Source organism: Furipterus horrens, unplaced genomic scaffold (assembly GCF_987537825.1).
Source record: "Furipterus horrens unplaced genomic scaffold, mFurHor1.1.pri manual_scaffold_3, whole genome shotgun sequence".
NCBI classification, from domain to species: domain Eukaryota; kingdom Metazoa; phylum Chordata; class Mammalia; order Chiroptera; family Furipteridae; genus Furipterus; species Furipterus horrens.
This window is the reverse complement of record NW_028327173.1, coordinates 114,295,930-114,310,229: the sequence shown is the minus strand read 5'-3', so window position 1 is coordinate 114,310,229 and position 14,300 is coordinate 114,295,930. Positions and strand designations below refer to the sequence as shown.

Sequence of the window (14,300 nt, the reverse complement as noted above, 5' to 3'; positions counted from 1 at the left end):
AAAAAGCCGGGGTAGCAATACTTATATCAGACAAAACAAATTTCACAGCAAACTCCATAAAAAGAGACAAAGAAGGGCATTTCATAATACTTAAGGGAAAAATCCATCAAGAAGATATAACCCCTATAAATATATATGCACCCAACTTAGGAGCACCCAAATATATAAGGAAAATTTTGAAAGACTCCAAGAAAGATATAGACAGCAACACACTCATAGTAGGGGACTTTAACACCCCATTGTCAACAATGGACAGATCTTCAAAGCAAAGAAACACCAAAGATATTGAGGCACTGAACAACACTCTAGATCAAATGGACTTAGTCAATATATATAGAAGTTTTCACCCCAAAGAAGCAAAATATACATACTTCTCAAGTGCGCATGGAACATTTTCAAAGATAGACCACATGGTAGAACACAAAACAAGCCTTAACAAATTCAAGAAAATTGAAATTATATCAAGCATCTTCTCAGATCACAATGGCTTAAAATTGGAAATCAACCTCAAGGAAAAAACTCAGAAACATTCAAACTCATGGAGAATGAATAACATGCTATTAAATAATGAATGGGTTAACAATGACATCAAGGAAGAAATCAAAAAGTTTCTGGAAACTAATGATAATGAACACACAACAACCCAAAACCTATGGGATACAGCGAAAGCAGTCCTAAGAGGAAAGTTCATAGCAATACAGGCCTACCTAAAAAAGCTAGAAGAATCTCTAATAAAAAATTTAACCCTACAGCTACAAGAACTAGAGGAAGAACAACAAGCAAAGCCCAGATCAAGTAGAAGGAAGGAAATCATCAAGATCAGAGCACAATTAAATGACATAGAGTCTAAACTAACAATTCAAAAGATCAACAAAATTAGGAGCTGGTTCTTTGAAAAGATAAACAAAATCGACAAGCCTTTAACCAGGCTCATCAAGAAAAAAAGAGATAGGACCCAAATAAATAAAATCAGAAACGAAAGAGGAGAAATCACAACCAGTACCACAGAAATACAAAGAATTAAAAGAATTTATTATGAACAACTGTATGGAAAGAAATTTGACAACCTAGAGGAAATGGACAAATTCCTGGAAAACTATAGTCTTCCCAAACTGAATCAAGAAGAAGCAGAAAGTCTGAATAGACCAATAACAGCTAGTGAAATTGAAGCAGTAATAAAAAAATTCCCAGCACACAAAAGCCCTGGACCGGATGGCTTCACAAGTGAATTCTACAAAACATTTAGGAAAGAACGAACTCCTATCCTCCTCAGAATATTCCAAAAGATACAAGAAGAGGGAAGACTCCCAAACTCGTTCTATGAAGCCAGTATAACCCTAATTCCAAAACCAGGTCAAGACACAACAAAGAAAGAAAACTACAGGCCAATATCACTGATGAACATAGATGCTAAAATCCTCAGCAAAATATTGGCAAACCGGATCCAGCAACACATTAGAAAGATCATACACCACGATCAAGTAGGATTCATCCCAGGGAGTCAAGGATGGTTTAATATTCGCAAATCAATAAACATAATACACCACATAAACAAAATGAAAGACAAAAACCACATGATCATATCAATAGATGCAGAAAAAGCATTTGATAAAGTACAACACCCATTTATGATAAAAACTCTCAGCAAAATGGGAATAGAGGGAGCATACCTCAACATAATAAAGGCCATATATGAGAAACCTGAAGCCAACATCATACTCAATGGGCAAAAACTGAGAGCATTCCCCCTGAGATCAGGAACAAGACAAGGATGTCCACTCTCTCTTATTCAACATAGTCTTGGAAGTTCTAGCCACAGCAGTCAGACAAGAAAGAGAAATAAAAGGCATCCAAATTGGAAAAGAGGAAGTAAAACTGTCATTATTTGCAGATGACATGATAGTGTACATAGAAAACCCTATAGACTCCCCAAAAAAACTACTCAACCTAATAAGTGAATTCGGCAAAATAGCAGGATACAAAGTCAATATTAAGAAATCGAAGGCATTTTTATACACCAACAATAAAAACTCAGAGATAGAAACTGAAAGAAAAATTCAATATACCGTAGCAACAAGAAAAATAAAATACAGAGGAATAAACTTAACCAAGGAGGTAAAAGACCTGTACTTAGAAAACTACATAACACTGAAGAAAGAAATTAAAGAACATACAAATAAATGGAAGCATATACAATGCTCATGGGTGGGAAGAAGCAATATCATTAAAATGTCGATAGTACCCAACGCAATTTATAGATTCAATGCAATCCCTATTAAAATACCAGCAACATATTTCACAGACCTAGAACAAATACTTCAAAGATTTGTATGGAACCAAAAAAGAGCCCGAATAGCCACAGCAATTTTGAGGAAGAACACAGTAGGAGGAATCACAATACCTGATATCAAACTGTACTACAAGGCCACGGTAATCAAAACAGTCTGGTACTGGCATAAGAACAGACATATAGATCAATGGAACAGAATAGAGAGCCCAGAAATAAACCCAGGTTCATATGGTCAAGTAATACTTGACAAAGGGGGAAAGAACATCAAATGGAGTGAAAAGAGCCTCTTCAACAAATGGTGTTGGGAGAACTGGACAGGGACATGCAAAAAAAATGAAACTAGACTACCAAATTACACCATACACCAGAATAAACTCAAAATGGATCAAAGACTTAAATGTAAGCCATGATACCATAAAAGTCCTAGAGGAAAACATAGGCAGGAAAATTTCAGATATCCCACGTAGCAACATTTTCACTAATATATCTCCTAAGGCAAGGGAAATAAAGGAAAGAACAAACAAATGGGACTACATCAAACTAAAAAGTTTCTGCTCAGCTAAAGAAAACTTCAGCAAGATGAACCAACCATATGGGAAAATATATTCGCCACTGACATCTCAGACAAGGGATTGATCTCCAAAATATATAAAGAACTCATACGACTCAACACCAAGAAGACAGAAAACCCAATGAAAAAATGGGCAAAGGACCTGAACAAACACTTCTCCGAAGAAGACATACAGAGGGTCCATAGACATATGAAAGGATTCTCAACATCACTAGCAATCAGAGAGATGCAAATAAAAACCACAATGAGATACCACCTCACACCAGTCAGAATGGCCATCATCAACAAATCAACAAACAACTTGTGCTGGAGAGGATGCGGAGAAATGGGAACCCTGGTGCATTGCTGGTGGGAATGCAGACTGGTGCAGCCACTATGGAAAACAGTTTGGAATTTCCTCAAAAAACTAAAAACGAAATTGCCTTTTGAACCAACAATTCCATTGCTAAGATTATATCTGAAAAATCCTGAAACACCAATTCAAAAGAATCTATGCACTCCAATATTCATAGCAGCACTATTTACAATAACCAAGTGCCGGAAACAACCTAAATGCTCATCTGGAGATGAGTGGATCAAAAAACTGTGGTACATTTACAAATTGGAGTTCTATGTAGCAGAAAGAAAGAAGGAACTTCTACCATTTGCAACAGCATGGATGGAACTAGAGAGAATTATGCTTAGCGAAATAAGCCAGGCAATGAAAGATATATACCTTATGTTGTCACCTATTACAGGAAACTAATGAACAACACAAACAAATGAGCAAAATTGAACCAGAGCTATGTAAACAAGAAGTAGACTAACAGTAACAAGGGGGGAGGGGGGAGGGAGAGAAGGGGGTAAGAAGGGTAAGGGTCAAGTCAAAGAACATGTATAAATGACCCACGGACATGGGCAACTGAGTGGGGACTGAATGTGGGGGAAGGGAGGGGCAGGGTACAGGGAAGCAAGAGGGGAAAAAAGTGAGACAACTGTAATGGAAAAACAAACAAAAATTTTTTTTAGTGGGGGAAAAAATGAAAATATGAAGAATGGAAATGCCAGTTCAGTGAATATTAGGATAAAGATTTTCCTTCACATATATTTTTCTCCCTATTTGATCCCTCCAGAGTTTGGCATTCTAAACAAGTAAGTAATGACATAACTTTCTTTGCATAGAACTAATAAGACCAGTTGTTAATAGAGGTTCCTTTTTCTGACCAAGCCTTTGACTGGAATGTCAAACCTAAAGGAGACATACTTGGGCTCAGGTTGTTACCAAGAAGCCCTGAGGAACTGGGAATGATTTTCAAAGGTAATAAAAGCCTGCGAGATAAAAGGCCTGGTACCATGGTTGGTTGTGCGGTCCACAGCAATCTCTCCAGGGAATGAATGAAGGTTGTTTCATGAAAGATGGCTAGAAGGGACCTTAAGGAACAATGAAAAACCAGAAAGACTTGAAAAAGACAGGTGTGTACAGGCAAGGATGAATGCCAGGTATGTGGTCCAGCTACTGTGCCCTGAAGAGCAGACTGAGGGTCACCCTAAATGTTCCTTGCGTAAGTTCCAGCAAAGCAGAACTAAAGATCATAAGTGATCATTTGCTGCTCTTGTTATGTTTATGCAAATGAACAGGATAAATTAAAAATGGACTTAATATAGTCCCTTTAAAGACAAGGAGGGTAATCTTAGGGAGAAAAATCATTATTCAAGGAAAATCACAATGAGCAGTAGTAGACTATAAAGTAGGGCAGCTAACCGTCTTAAAAGTTTCTTCTCATTGAAAATATGGTTTCACTTGAAAATTAAACCGTGTCTGTGATATCATCAAAGATATCCATGTTGCAGGCAAGTAGAATGTCAAGTGCCTTGCAACTGGATGTCTTCCCAATAAGACAGTCTTACAGATTTAGAGACTTGTTTGTTGGTTATGTTACATAAATTAACATGTGTTTTCTGTTTTCAAAGGGCATAAGCCTATGACCGCATTACCTGAGTGATTGTCTGTACGCATAAGCCTCACTTAATCCTCTCTGCAGCGCTGCCTCCTGAGACTCAACGGTTTGGCTGAACTAAATGGCTGGGTTGGTGAAGAATGGGGTGGTCTGTGGGCTTCACTTTAAAACTGGTTTCTCTTTTCTATCCTAATGGCTTGGACAGAAAGGGCCCAGAGGTCTGAGTTGGGGGAAACCTAAACTATTTCTCTCAGCCCAAACTAAGTATAATCAGCAAAAGTGTTTTGGACAGGTGAAATGTGCCTAGCACACCTTCCTTCAAAGAAGCCCTTTTTTTTTTTTTTTTCTCCTAATGTGGAACATTGAAAAATTAATCCCTGCCTTTTGTCATCTAGTAGTTATGGATTGAATGATGTCTTTTAACCCTTTTCGCCAAATCTGTTGCCCCCAGAACACAACAAGGATGCCAGCCTGTTAAATCAAGCACGCCATTGTCCAGAGACAGCCAACTGACCTGGAGTCTGCACGATTCTTCCCCATGTGGGAAGGCCACCCTCATCTCCACACCCCCACTTTTATTAGGGATTTCTGGACCTAAGGGTAGGTAGGACGATGACCATGTCCAGCTTGAAGCAGCAAGAGGAGCTTGAGACCTTCGCCCATTGTCCTTTTCAAGATTACAAAGTGTCTTAATATCTGAGAGGGAGGGATAGTTACTTTTTATGAACCATGGTATGGACTTGGGAGGGAGGATTGCTGGGGGAGGGACATGCTGGGTGGAAGGGAGTAAAGGGGAGAAAATTGGAACTATTGTCATCATCGGCAGCCGTCCGTCTCGAGAGACGATGGCGTAGCTTCTTGAGAGTCTATCTGCACCTCCGAGAATGGCTGTGCAGTCCGACTCGGGAGTGACAATCCCTGCCGCACTTGTTACAGGTGAAGGCAGATGGCTGTTGTTGCTGCTGTTGACGCTGCTTCCGCCTCGATCTTTTCTGGACCGCCTCCTCGTTGCGCGCAGCCTCTGCGCGTGACGTACCTTGCCTGACCGCGAGCCTCCAGGCTAGGCGGTCGTCTGCTTGAACTTCCCATGTGTTGAGATTGATGGAGCATTGTGTCATGTCCTTTTTGCAGATGTCTTTGAACCGCAGTTTTGGGCACCCTGTCATCCTCTGGCCTTCTGCTAGCTCGCCGTAGAGGAGGTCTTTGGGAATACGGCCTGCATCCATTCTTTTCACATGGCCGAGCCACCTGAGGCGTCTCTCGCTAAGAACTGCATGCAAACTGTTCATGTTGGCTCGCTTCAGCACCTCGGTGTTGGGGACCTTATCCTGCCAGGCGACATGCAGGATGCATCGCAGGCACCTCATGTGGAAGCTGTTGAGTTTCCTTTCGTGCCTTGCGTAGGTGGTCCACGTCTCGCTGCCATAGAGGAGAGTGCTGAGTACGCAGGCTTGGTAGATGCGCAGTCTGGTTTTCTCAGTGAGGCTGGAATTGTTCCACGCTCGCCGGTTCAGTCTGGCCATAACTGTGGCTGCCCTGGCGATTCTCCGGTTGACCTCCAAGTCGACTGACAGAGAGCTCGAGATGGTGGACCCGAGGTAAGTGAAGTCGTTGACGACCTCCAGGGTGTATCCGTCGATAGTGATGCATGGGGGAGTCCCCATGCCTTGAGCCATAACGTTCGTCTTCGTCAGGCTGATGGCTAGTCCGAACTCCTTGCATGCGTGGGAACTATTGTAACAATATAATTAATAAAATTCATTAAAAAAAAAGAAGAAGAAAAGAAAAAAAGCAAGTTAAGGGATAAGCCCTGGTGATCAGAACTTCAGATGAAACACAGATTCAAGGCAACCTCTCCAACTCCCATTTCTGTGTCCATCTATATTCTGTCTTTAGTCTCTTTAACTGTATGCACTTTACAGTTCTAGGGCATGATGACCCAGGTGACCATTTTTTGCTCAGATTCTGAAAGTCTTCTCCAGGTCTACTTCTTCCATGTGTGAGGCAGTTCATGCTGGCTATCAGGTGTGACTTTAGTGGAGGCTACTGACTGGAGCACTTACAGGAAATTTTTCTCTGTATTTTCTGTGCTTCACCAGACTAGCGACTGCTTTCTAAGGACAGCAGTCATGAGCAAAAGCTGAGCAGAAAATTAATTGCTCTTTTAAATCTGGCCTAAGAAGCCATATATTATCCTGCATCATCACCTGCACTGCCTGCTATTTACTATAAACAAGTAACTAAGTCTGTCAACATTTAAGGAAAGAGTAATTAAACTTGGAGGACAGTTAAAAATTTGTGGACATATTTAAAATCATTATGGTCATGATTATCCTTTGTAGAAGCATCCTGACTTTTGGGGAGGTTATGGGCGAGGGTTTAAAGAAAAATGAGAAAATCTTAATGAAAATCAGAAGAAAGTTGATACTTGTAATGGAGAAAGCAAACCTGTCTCATCTGGAAATGTACAAAATGAAAACTGCCTCTAACAAACTAAATGATTTAGCTCAGAGAATTTTCATTCTAACTGGAACATACTATCTGGGTGGTATCTTGCAGCCTGTGTGCTATCTTACTGCTTACAGTGAAATGTGAGAAGAAATAAATAAGTGATGGAGGGACTGTTAGACAGAAATGGTCAGGAGTCTTAAGTATTGAAGATTCTGAGACTTTCCAGAAGATAAACAGTGCTTAAATTAAGCCATGGATTCTAGGAAAAGATCAAATACAGGACACTGCAAGGAAATCATTGTCTAAATATAAAACCCTTGATAAGAATACATAAACCCCTTTTTAAGGCCTCAAAAATATCGATGTTGGTATTTCAGACAGAAAGCACCGTGAAGAATATAATGGGTCATTTCATGGGTCCTTACAATCAAATGAACATTTTTAAAAAATAATATTATATTAGTTTCAGGTGTACAACATAGTGACTAAACATTATATAACTTACTAAATTATTACTCTGATAAATCTAGTATCCATATGACACCATACATAGTTATTACAATATTATTATCTATATTCTCTATGCTACACGTTACATCCCCCATGACTATTCTCTAACGACCAATTTGTACTTCTTAATACTGGAAACTTTTTACTCATTCTCCAACCCCTGCCATCTTAAAGAACAGCTTTTAACATTTCTTGTAATATTGGTTTAGTGGTGATAAACTCTTTAATTCTTTTTTTTTAGTCTGGGGAACTCATTATTAATCCTTTTATTCTAAATGATAGCTTTACTGGCTAGAATAATCTTGGTTGTAGGTACTTTTTTTTATTTTATTTTTTGGTTTTTCAATTACAGTTGTCTCATTTCCCCCCATTGCTCCCCACCTGAGCCCACCCCTTCTCTCACAGTCGTATCCCAACCCGTTGTCCATGTCCATGAGTCCTTTATACATGTTCTTTGACTAAACCCTTCCCTTATTTATCCCCCTTCTATCCCTCCCCCCGCCCCACTAATAACTGTTATTTTGTTCCTTGTTAAATTTAGTTCATTACTTTGTGTTGTTCTTTAGTCTCCTGTATTAGGTGATGTCATATGGTATTTTTCTTTCATTGCCTGGCTTATTTCGCTAAACATAACTCTTTAGTTATATCCCTCTTATTGCAAATGACAGGAGTTCCTTCTTTCTTTCTGCTGCATAGTACTCCATTGTGTAAATGTACCATAGTTTTTTAATCCACTCGTCTACAGATGGGCACTTAGGCTGTTTCCAGCACTTAGCTATTACACAGCACTGCTATGAATATAGGGGTGCATAAGTTCTTTTGAATTGGTGTTTCAAGATTTTTTGGATATAATCCTAGCAGTGGAATTGCTGGTTCAAAAGGCAGTTCCTTTTTTAGTTTTTTGAGGAAATTTCATACTGTTTTCCATAGTGACTGCACCAGTCTGCATTCCCACCAATAGTGCAATGGGTTCTCATTTCTCCACATCCTTGCCAGCACTTGTTGTTTGTTGATTTGTTGATGATGGCCCTTCTGACTGGTGTAAAGTGGTATCTCATTGTGGTTTTTATTTGAATCTCTCTGATGGTTAGTGATGTTGAGCATTCTTTCATGCATGTATGGGCCTTCTGTGTATCCTCCTTGGAGAAGTGTTTGTTCAGGTCTTTTGCCCATTTTTTAATTGAGCTGTCTGTCTTCTTGGTGTTGGAATGTGTAAGTTCCTTATATATTTTGGAGATCAATCCCTTGTCTGAGATACCATTGGCAAATATGTTTTCCCATATGGTTGGTTTTCTTTTCATCTTGCTGATGTTTTCTTTTGCTGAGCAGAAACTCTTTAGTTTGATGTAGTCCCATTTGTTTATTTTTTTCTTTTATTTCCCTTGCCTTAGGAAATGTGTCACTGAAAATATTGCTACGTGGGATATCTGAAACTTTCCTGCCTATGTTTTCCTCTAGGACTTTTGTGGTGTCACGGCTTACATTTAATTGTTTGATCTATCTTGAGTTTATTCTGGTGTGTGGTGTAAGTTGGTGGTCTAGTTTCACTTTTTTGCACGTCCCTGTCCAATTCTCCCAGGCTCTTCTTATTCCATTTTATGCTCCTCCCCCCTTTGTCAAATATTAGTTGATCATATAGTTTTGTGTTTATTTCTGGGCTCTCTATTTTGTTTTATTGATCGATATGTCTGTTCTTATGCCAGTACCAGACTGTTTTGATCACAGTGGCTTTGTAGTATAGTTTGATGCCTCGTATTATGATTCCTTCTGCTGTGTTCTTCTGTCTCAAGATTGTTTCAGCTATCGAGGTCTTTTTTGGTTTCATATAAATTTTTGATATTTTAATAGGGATTGCGTTGAATCTACAAATTGCTTTGGGAAGTATGAACATTTTAATGATGTTGATTCTTCCCATCCATGAACATGGTATTTGCTTCCATTTATTTGTATCTTCCTTAATTTCTTTCTTCAGCATTACATAGTTTTCCAAGTACAGGTCTTTTATATCTTTGGTTAAGTTTATTCCTAGGTATGTTATTTTTGTTGTTGCTATAGTAAATGGGATTTTTTTTTTTAGTTTCTATTTCTGATATTTTAATGTTAGCATACAGAAATGCCTTAGATTTCTGTATATTTACCTTGTATTCTGCTATTTTGCCAAATTCGCTTATTATGTTGAGTAATTTTTTAGTGGAGTCTATAGGGTTTTCTATATATACTATCATGCCATCTGCAGATAATGACAGTTTTACTTCCTCTTTCCCAATTTGGATGCCTTTTATTTCTTTTTCTTGTCTGGTTGCTGTGGCTAGGACTTCCAACACTATGTTGAATAAGAGTGGAGAGAGTGGACACCCTTGTCTTGTTCCTGATCTCAGGGGGAATGCTTTCAGTTTTTGCCCATTGAGTATGATGTTGGGTTCAGGTTTCTTGTATATAGCCTTAATTATGTTGATGTCTGCTCCCTCTATTCCTATTTAACTGAGTGTTTTCATCATAAATGGGTGTTGTACGTTATCAAATGCTTTTTCTGCATCTATTGATATGATCATGTGATTTTTGTCTTTCATTATGTTTACGTGGTGTATTACATTTATTGATTTGCGGATATTAAACCATCTTTGCATCCCTGGGATGAATCCACTTGATCGTGGTGTATTATCTTTTTAATGTATTGCTGGATCCTGTTTACCAGTATTTTGTTGATGATTTTAGCATCTATGTTCATCAGTGATATTGGCCTGTAGTTTTCTTTCTTTGTTGTGGCTTGACCTGGTTTTGGAATTAGGGTAATACTGGCTTCATAGAAAAAGTTTGGGATTTTTTCTTCTTCCTGGATTTTTTGGAATAGTTTGAAAGGGGTAAGAGTTAGTTCTTCCCTAAATGTTTTGTAAAATTCGCCTGTGAAGCCATCCGGTCCAGGGCTTTTGTGTGCCGGGTGATTTTTGATTACTGTTTCAATTTCCTTCTTTGTTATTGGTCTGTTGAGACTTTCTACTTCTTCTTGATTCAGTTTTGGAAGATTATATGTTTCTAGAAATTTATCCATTTCCTCTAGGTTGTCAAATTTCTTGCCATATGGTTTTTTGTAGTAATTTCTTTCAATCCTTTGTATTTCTGTGATATCAGTCATGATTTCTCCTCTTTCATTTCTGATTTTGTTTATTTGTGTCCTCACTCTTTTTTTCTTGATGAGCCTGGCTAAAGGCTTGTTGATTTTGTTTATTTTTTCAAATAACCAACTCCTTCTTTTGTTGATATTTTGAATTATTAGTTTAGTTTCTATGTCATTTAATTCTCCTCTGATCTTGATGATTTCCTTCCTTCTACTTGCCCTGGACTTTGTTGTTGTTGTTCTAGTTCTTGTAGCTATAGGGTTAGATTTTTTGTTTGAGATTCTTCTATCCTTTTCAGGTAGGCCTCTATTGCTATGAACTTTCCTCTCAGGACTGCTTTTGCTGTGTCCCATACGTTTTGGGCTGTTGTGTGTTCATTATCATTAGTTTCCAGAAACTTCTTGATTTCTTACTTGATGTCATTGTTAGCCCATTCATTACTTAATATGATGTTATTCATTCTAAAAAATATGAAACGCTTAATGAATTTGCATGTCATCCTTGCGCAGGGGCCATGCTAATCTTTTTTGTATCATTCTAATTTTAGTCTATGTGCTTCCAAAGCGAGCACTCAGCTGACAGTCTTATGAGAGCTTTGTTATAAGTAACTAAGTGCTTTTCTCTTGTTGCATTTAGAATTCTCTTTGTCTCTAACCTCTGGCATTTTAATTGTCATGTGTGTGCTATAGGGCTCTTTGAGTTTATCTTGTTGAAACTTTCTGCACTTCCTGGATTTGCATGTCTACTTTCTTCACCTGGTTAAGGAAGTTTTCTTTCATTATTTTTTCAAATAGGTTTTCAATTGCTTGCTCTGTTCCTTTTCCCTTGGCATCTCCATGATGTGAATGTTGGTACATTTAAAGTTGTACCTGAGGTTCTTTATACTATCTTCATATTTTTTGATTTGAAAAATCTTTTTGCTGTTTTTATGGGTGTTTTCTGCTTCCTTAACTTTCAAATCTCTGATTTGACCCTCTATTTTATTTACTCTACTCTTGAGTCTCTATAATATATTCTTCATTTCAGTTAATATATTCTTTTTACTTGTGACTGGCTCTTTTTTATGTTTTCTTTTTTTTTTTTTTTTTTCAGCTTCTTTTTTTTTTATTTTATTTATTTTTTTTTATTTTTTTTATTTTTTTATTTTGGTTTTTCAATTACAGTTGTCCCCTTTTCCCCCAATTTCTCTCCCCCACCCAGCCCACCCCCTCTCCCGCAATCATATCCCTCCCCGTTGTCTATGTCCATGAGTCTTTTATACAGGCTCTTTAATTAAACCCTTCCCTTACTTATCCCCCTTCTCTCCCTCTCCCCTCCCCCCTATTGACTGCTATTCTGCTCTTTGTTCTATTTAGTTCCTTTGTTTGTGTTGTTCTTTAGTTTCCTGTATTAGGTGATATCATATGGTATTTTTCTTTCTTTGCCTGGCTTATTTCACTAAGCATAATTCTCTCTAGTTCCATCCATGTTGTTGCAAATGGTAGGAGTTCCTTCTTTCTTTCTGCTACATAGTATTCCATTGTGTAAATGTACCACAGTTTTTTGATCCACTCATCTACAGATGGGCACTTAGGTTGTTTCCAGCACTTAGCTATTGTAAACAGTGCTGCTATGAACATAGGAGTGCATAAGTTCTTTTGAATTGGTGTTTCAAGATTCTTCGGGTATAATCCTAGTAGTGGAGTCGCTGGTTCAAAAGGCAGTTCCATTTTTAATCTTTTGAGGTAATTCCATACTGTTCTCCATAGTGGCTGCACCAGTCTGCATTCCCACCAACAGTGCAGTAGGGTTCCCGTTTCTCCACATCCTCGCCAGCACTTGTTGCTTGTTGATTTGTTGATGATGGCCATTCTGACTGGTGTAAGGTGGTATCTCATTGTGGTTTTTATTTGCATCTCCCTGATGGCTAATGATGTTGAGCATTTTTTCATGTGTCTATGGACCTTCTGTATGTCCTCTTCGGAGAAGTGTTTGTTCAGGTCCCTTGCCCATTTTTTAATTGGGTTGTTTGTTTTCTTGATGTTGAGTCGTATCAGCTCTTTATATATTTTGGAAATCAGTCCCCTGTCTGTGATGTCATTGGCAAATATGTTTTCCCATATGGTTGGTTTCCTTTTCATTTTGCTGATGTTTTCTTTTGCTGAGCAGAAACTCTTCAGTTTGATGTAATCCCATTTATTTATTTTTTCCTTTATTTCTCTTGCTTTAGGAGATGTATCCGTGAAGAGATTGTTACGTGAGATATCTGATATTTTCTTGCCTATGTTTTCCTCTAGGACTTTTATGGTGTCACGGCTTACATTTAAGTCTTTGATCCATCTTGAGTTTATTCTCGTGTGTGGTGTAAGTTGGTGGTCTAGTTTCATTTTTTTGCATGTCCCTATCCAGTTCTCCCAGCACCATTTGTTAAAGAGGCTCTTCTCACTCCATTTTATGTTCCTTCCTCCTTTATCAAAGATTAGTTGACCATAGAGGCCTGGGTTTATTTCTGGACTCTCTATTCTGTTCCACTGATCTATATGTCTGTTCTTATGCCAGTACCATACTGTTTTGATTACAGTGGCTTTGTAGTATTGTTTGATATCTGGTGTTGTGATTCCTCCTGCTGTGTTCTTCTGTCTCAAGATTGCTTTTGCTATTCGGGGTCTTTTTTGGTTCCATATGAATTTATGGAGTATTTGTTCTAGGTCTGTGAAATATGTCATTGGTGTTTTAATAGGGATTGCATTGAATTTGTAAATTGCTTTGGGTAGTATGGCCATTTTGATGATGTTGATTCTTCCCATCCAAGAACATGGTATTTGCTTCCATTTATTTGTTTCTTCCTTAATTTCTTTCTTCAATGTTATGTAATTTTCAGAGTACAGGTCTTTTATCTCTTTGGTTAAGTTTACTCCTAGGTACTTTATTTTTCTTGTTGCTATAGTAAATGGTATTTTCTTTTTTGTCTCTGTCTCTGCTATTTTATTGTTGGTGTACAGAAATGCCTTAGATTTCTGTATATTTATTTTGTACCCTGCGATTTTGCCAAATTCACTTATTATATTGAGTAGTCTTTTAGTGGAGTTTATAGGATTTTCTAGGTATACTATCATATCATCTGCATATAATGAAAGTTTCACTTCCTCTTTCCCAATTTGGATTCCTTTTATTTCTTTTTCTTGTCTGATTGCTGTGGCTAGGACTTCCAACACTATGTTGAAAAGGAGTGGAGAGAGTGGACAACCTTGTCTCGTTCCTGAGTTCAGGGGGAATGCTTTCAGTTTTTGTCCATTGAGTATGATGTTGGCCTCAGGCTTCTCATATATAGCCTTAATTATGTTAAGATATGCTCCCTTTATTCCCATTTTGCTGAGTGTTTTCATCATAAATGGGTGTTGAACTTTATCAAATGCTTTTTCTGCATCTATTGATATGATCATGTG

The 14,300-nt window shown here is 38.1% G+C and overlaps 1 non-coding gene across 1 annotated transcript; it reads right to left on the bottom strand.

Moving 5' to 3' along the window:
- Nucleotides 1–11,339: 11,339 nt before the first annotated feature.
- On the bottom strand, nucleotides 11,340–11,446 carry LOC150015776 (U6 spliceosomal RNA). Its single transcript, XR_016510140.1, has one exon. It is a non-coding gene; the product is annotated as a U6 spliceosomal RNA (small nuclear RNA).
- Between the last annotated feature and the right edge of the window lie 2,854 nt (nucleotides 11,447–14,300).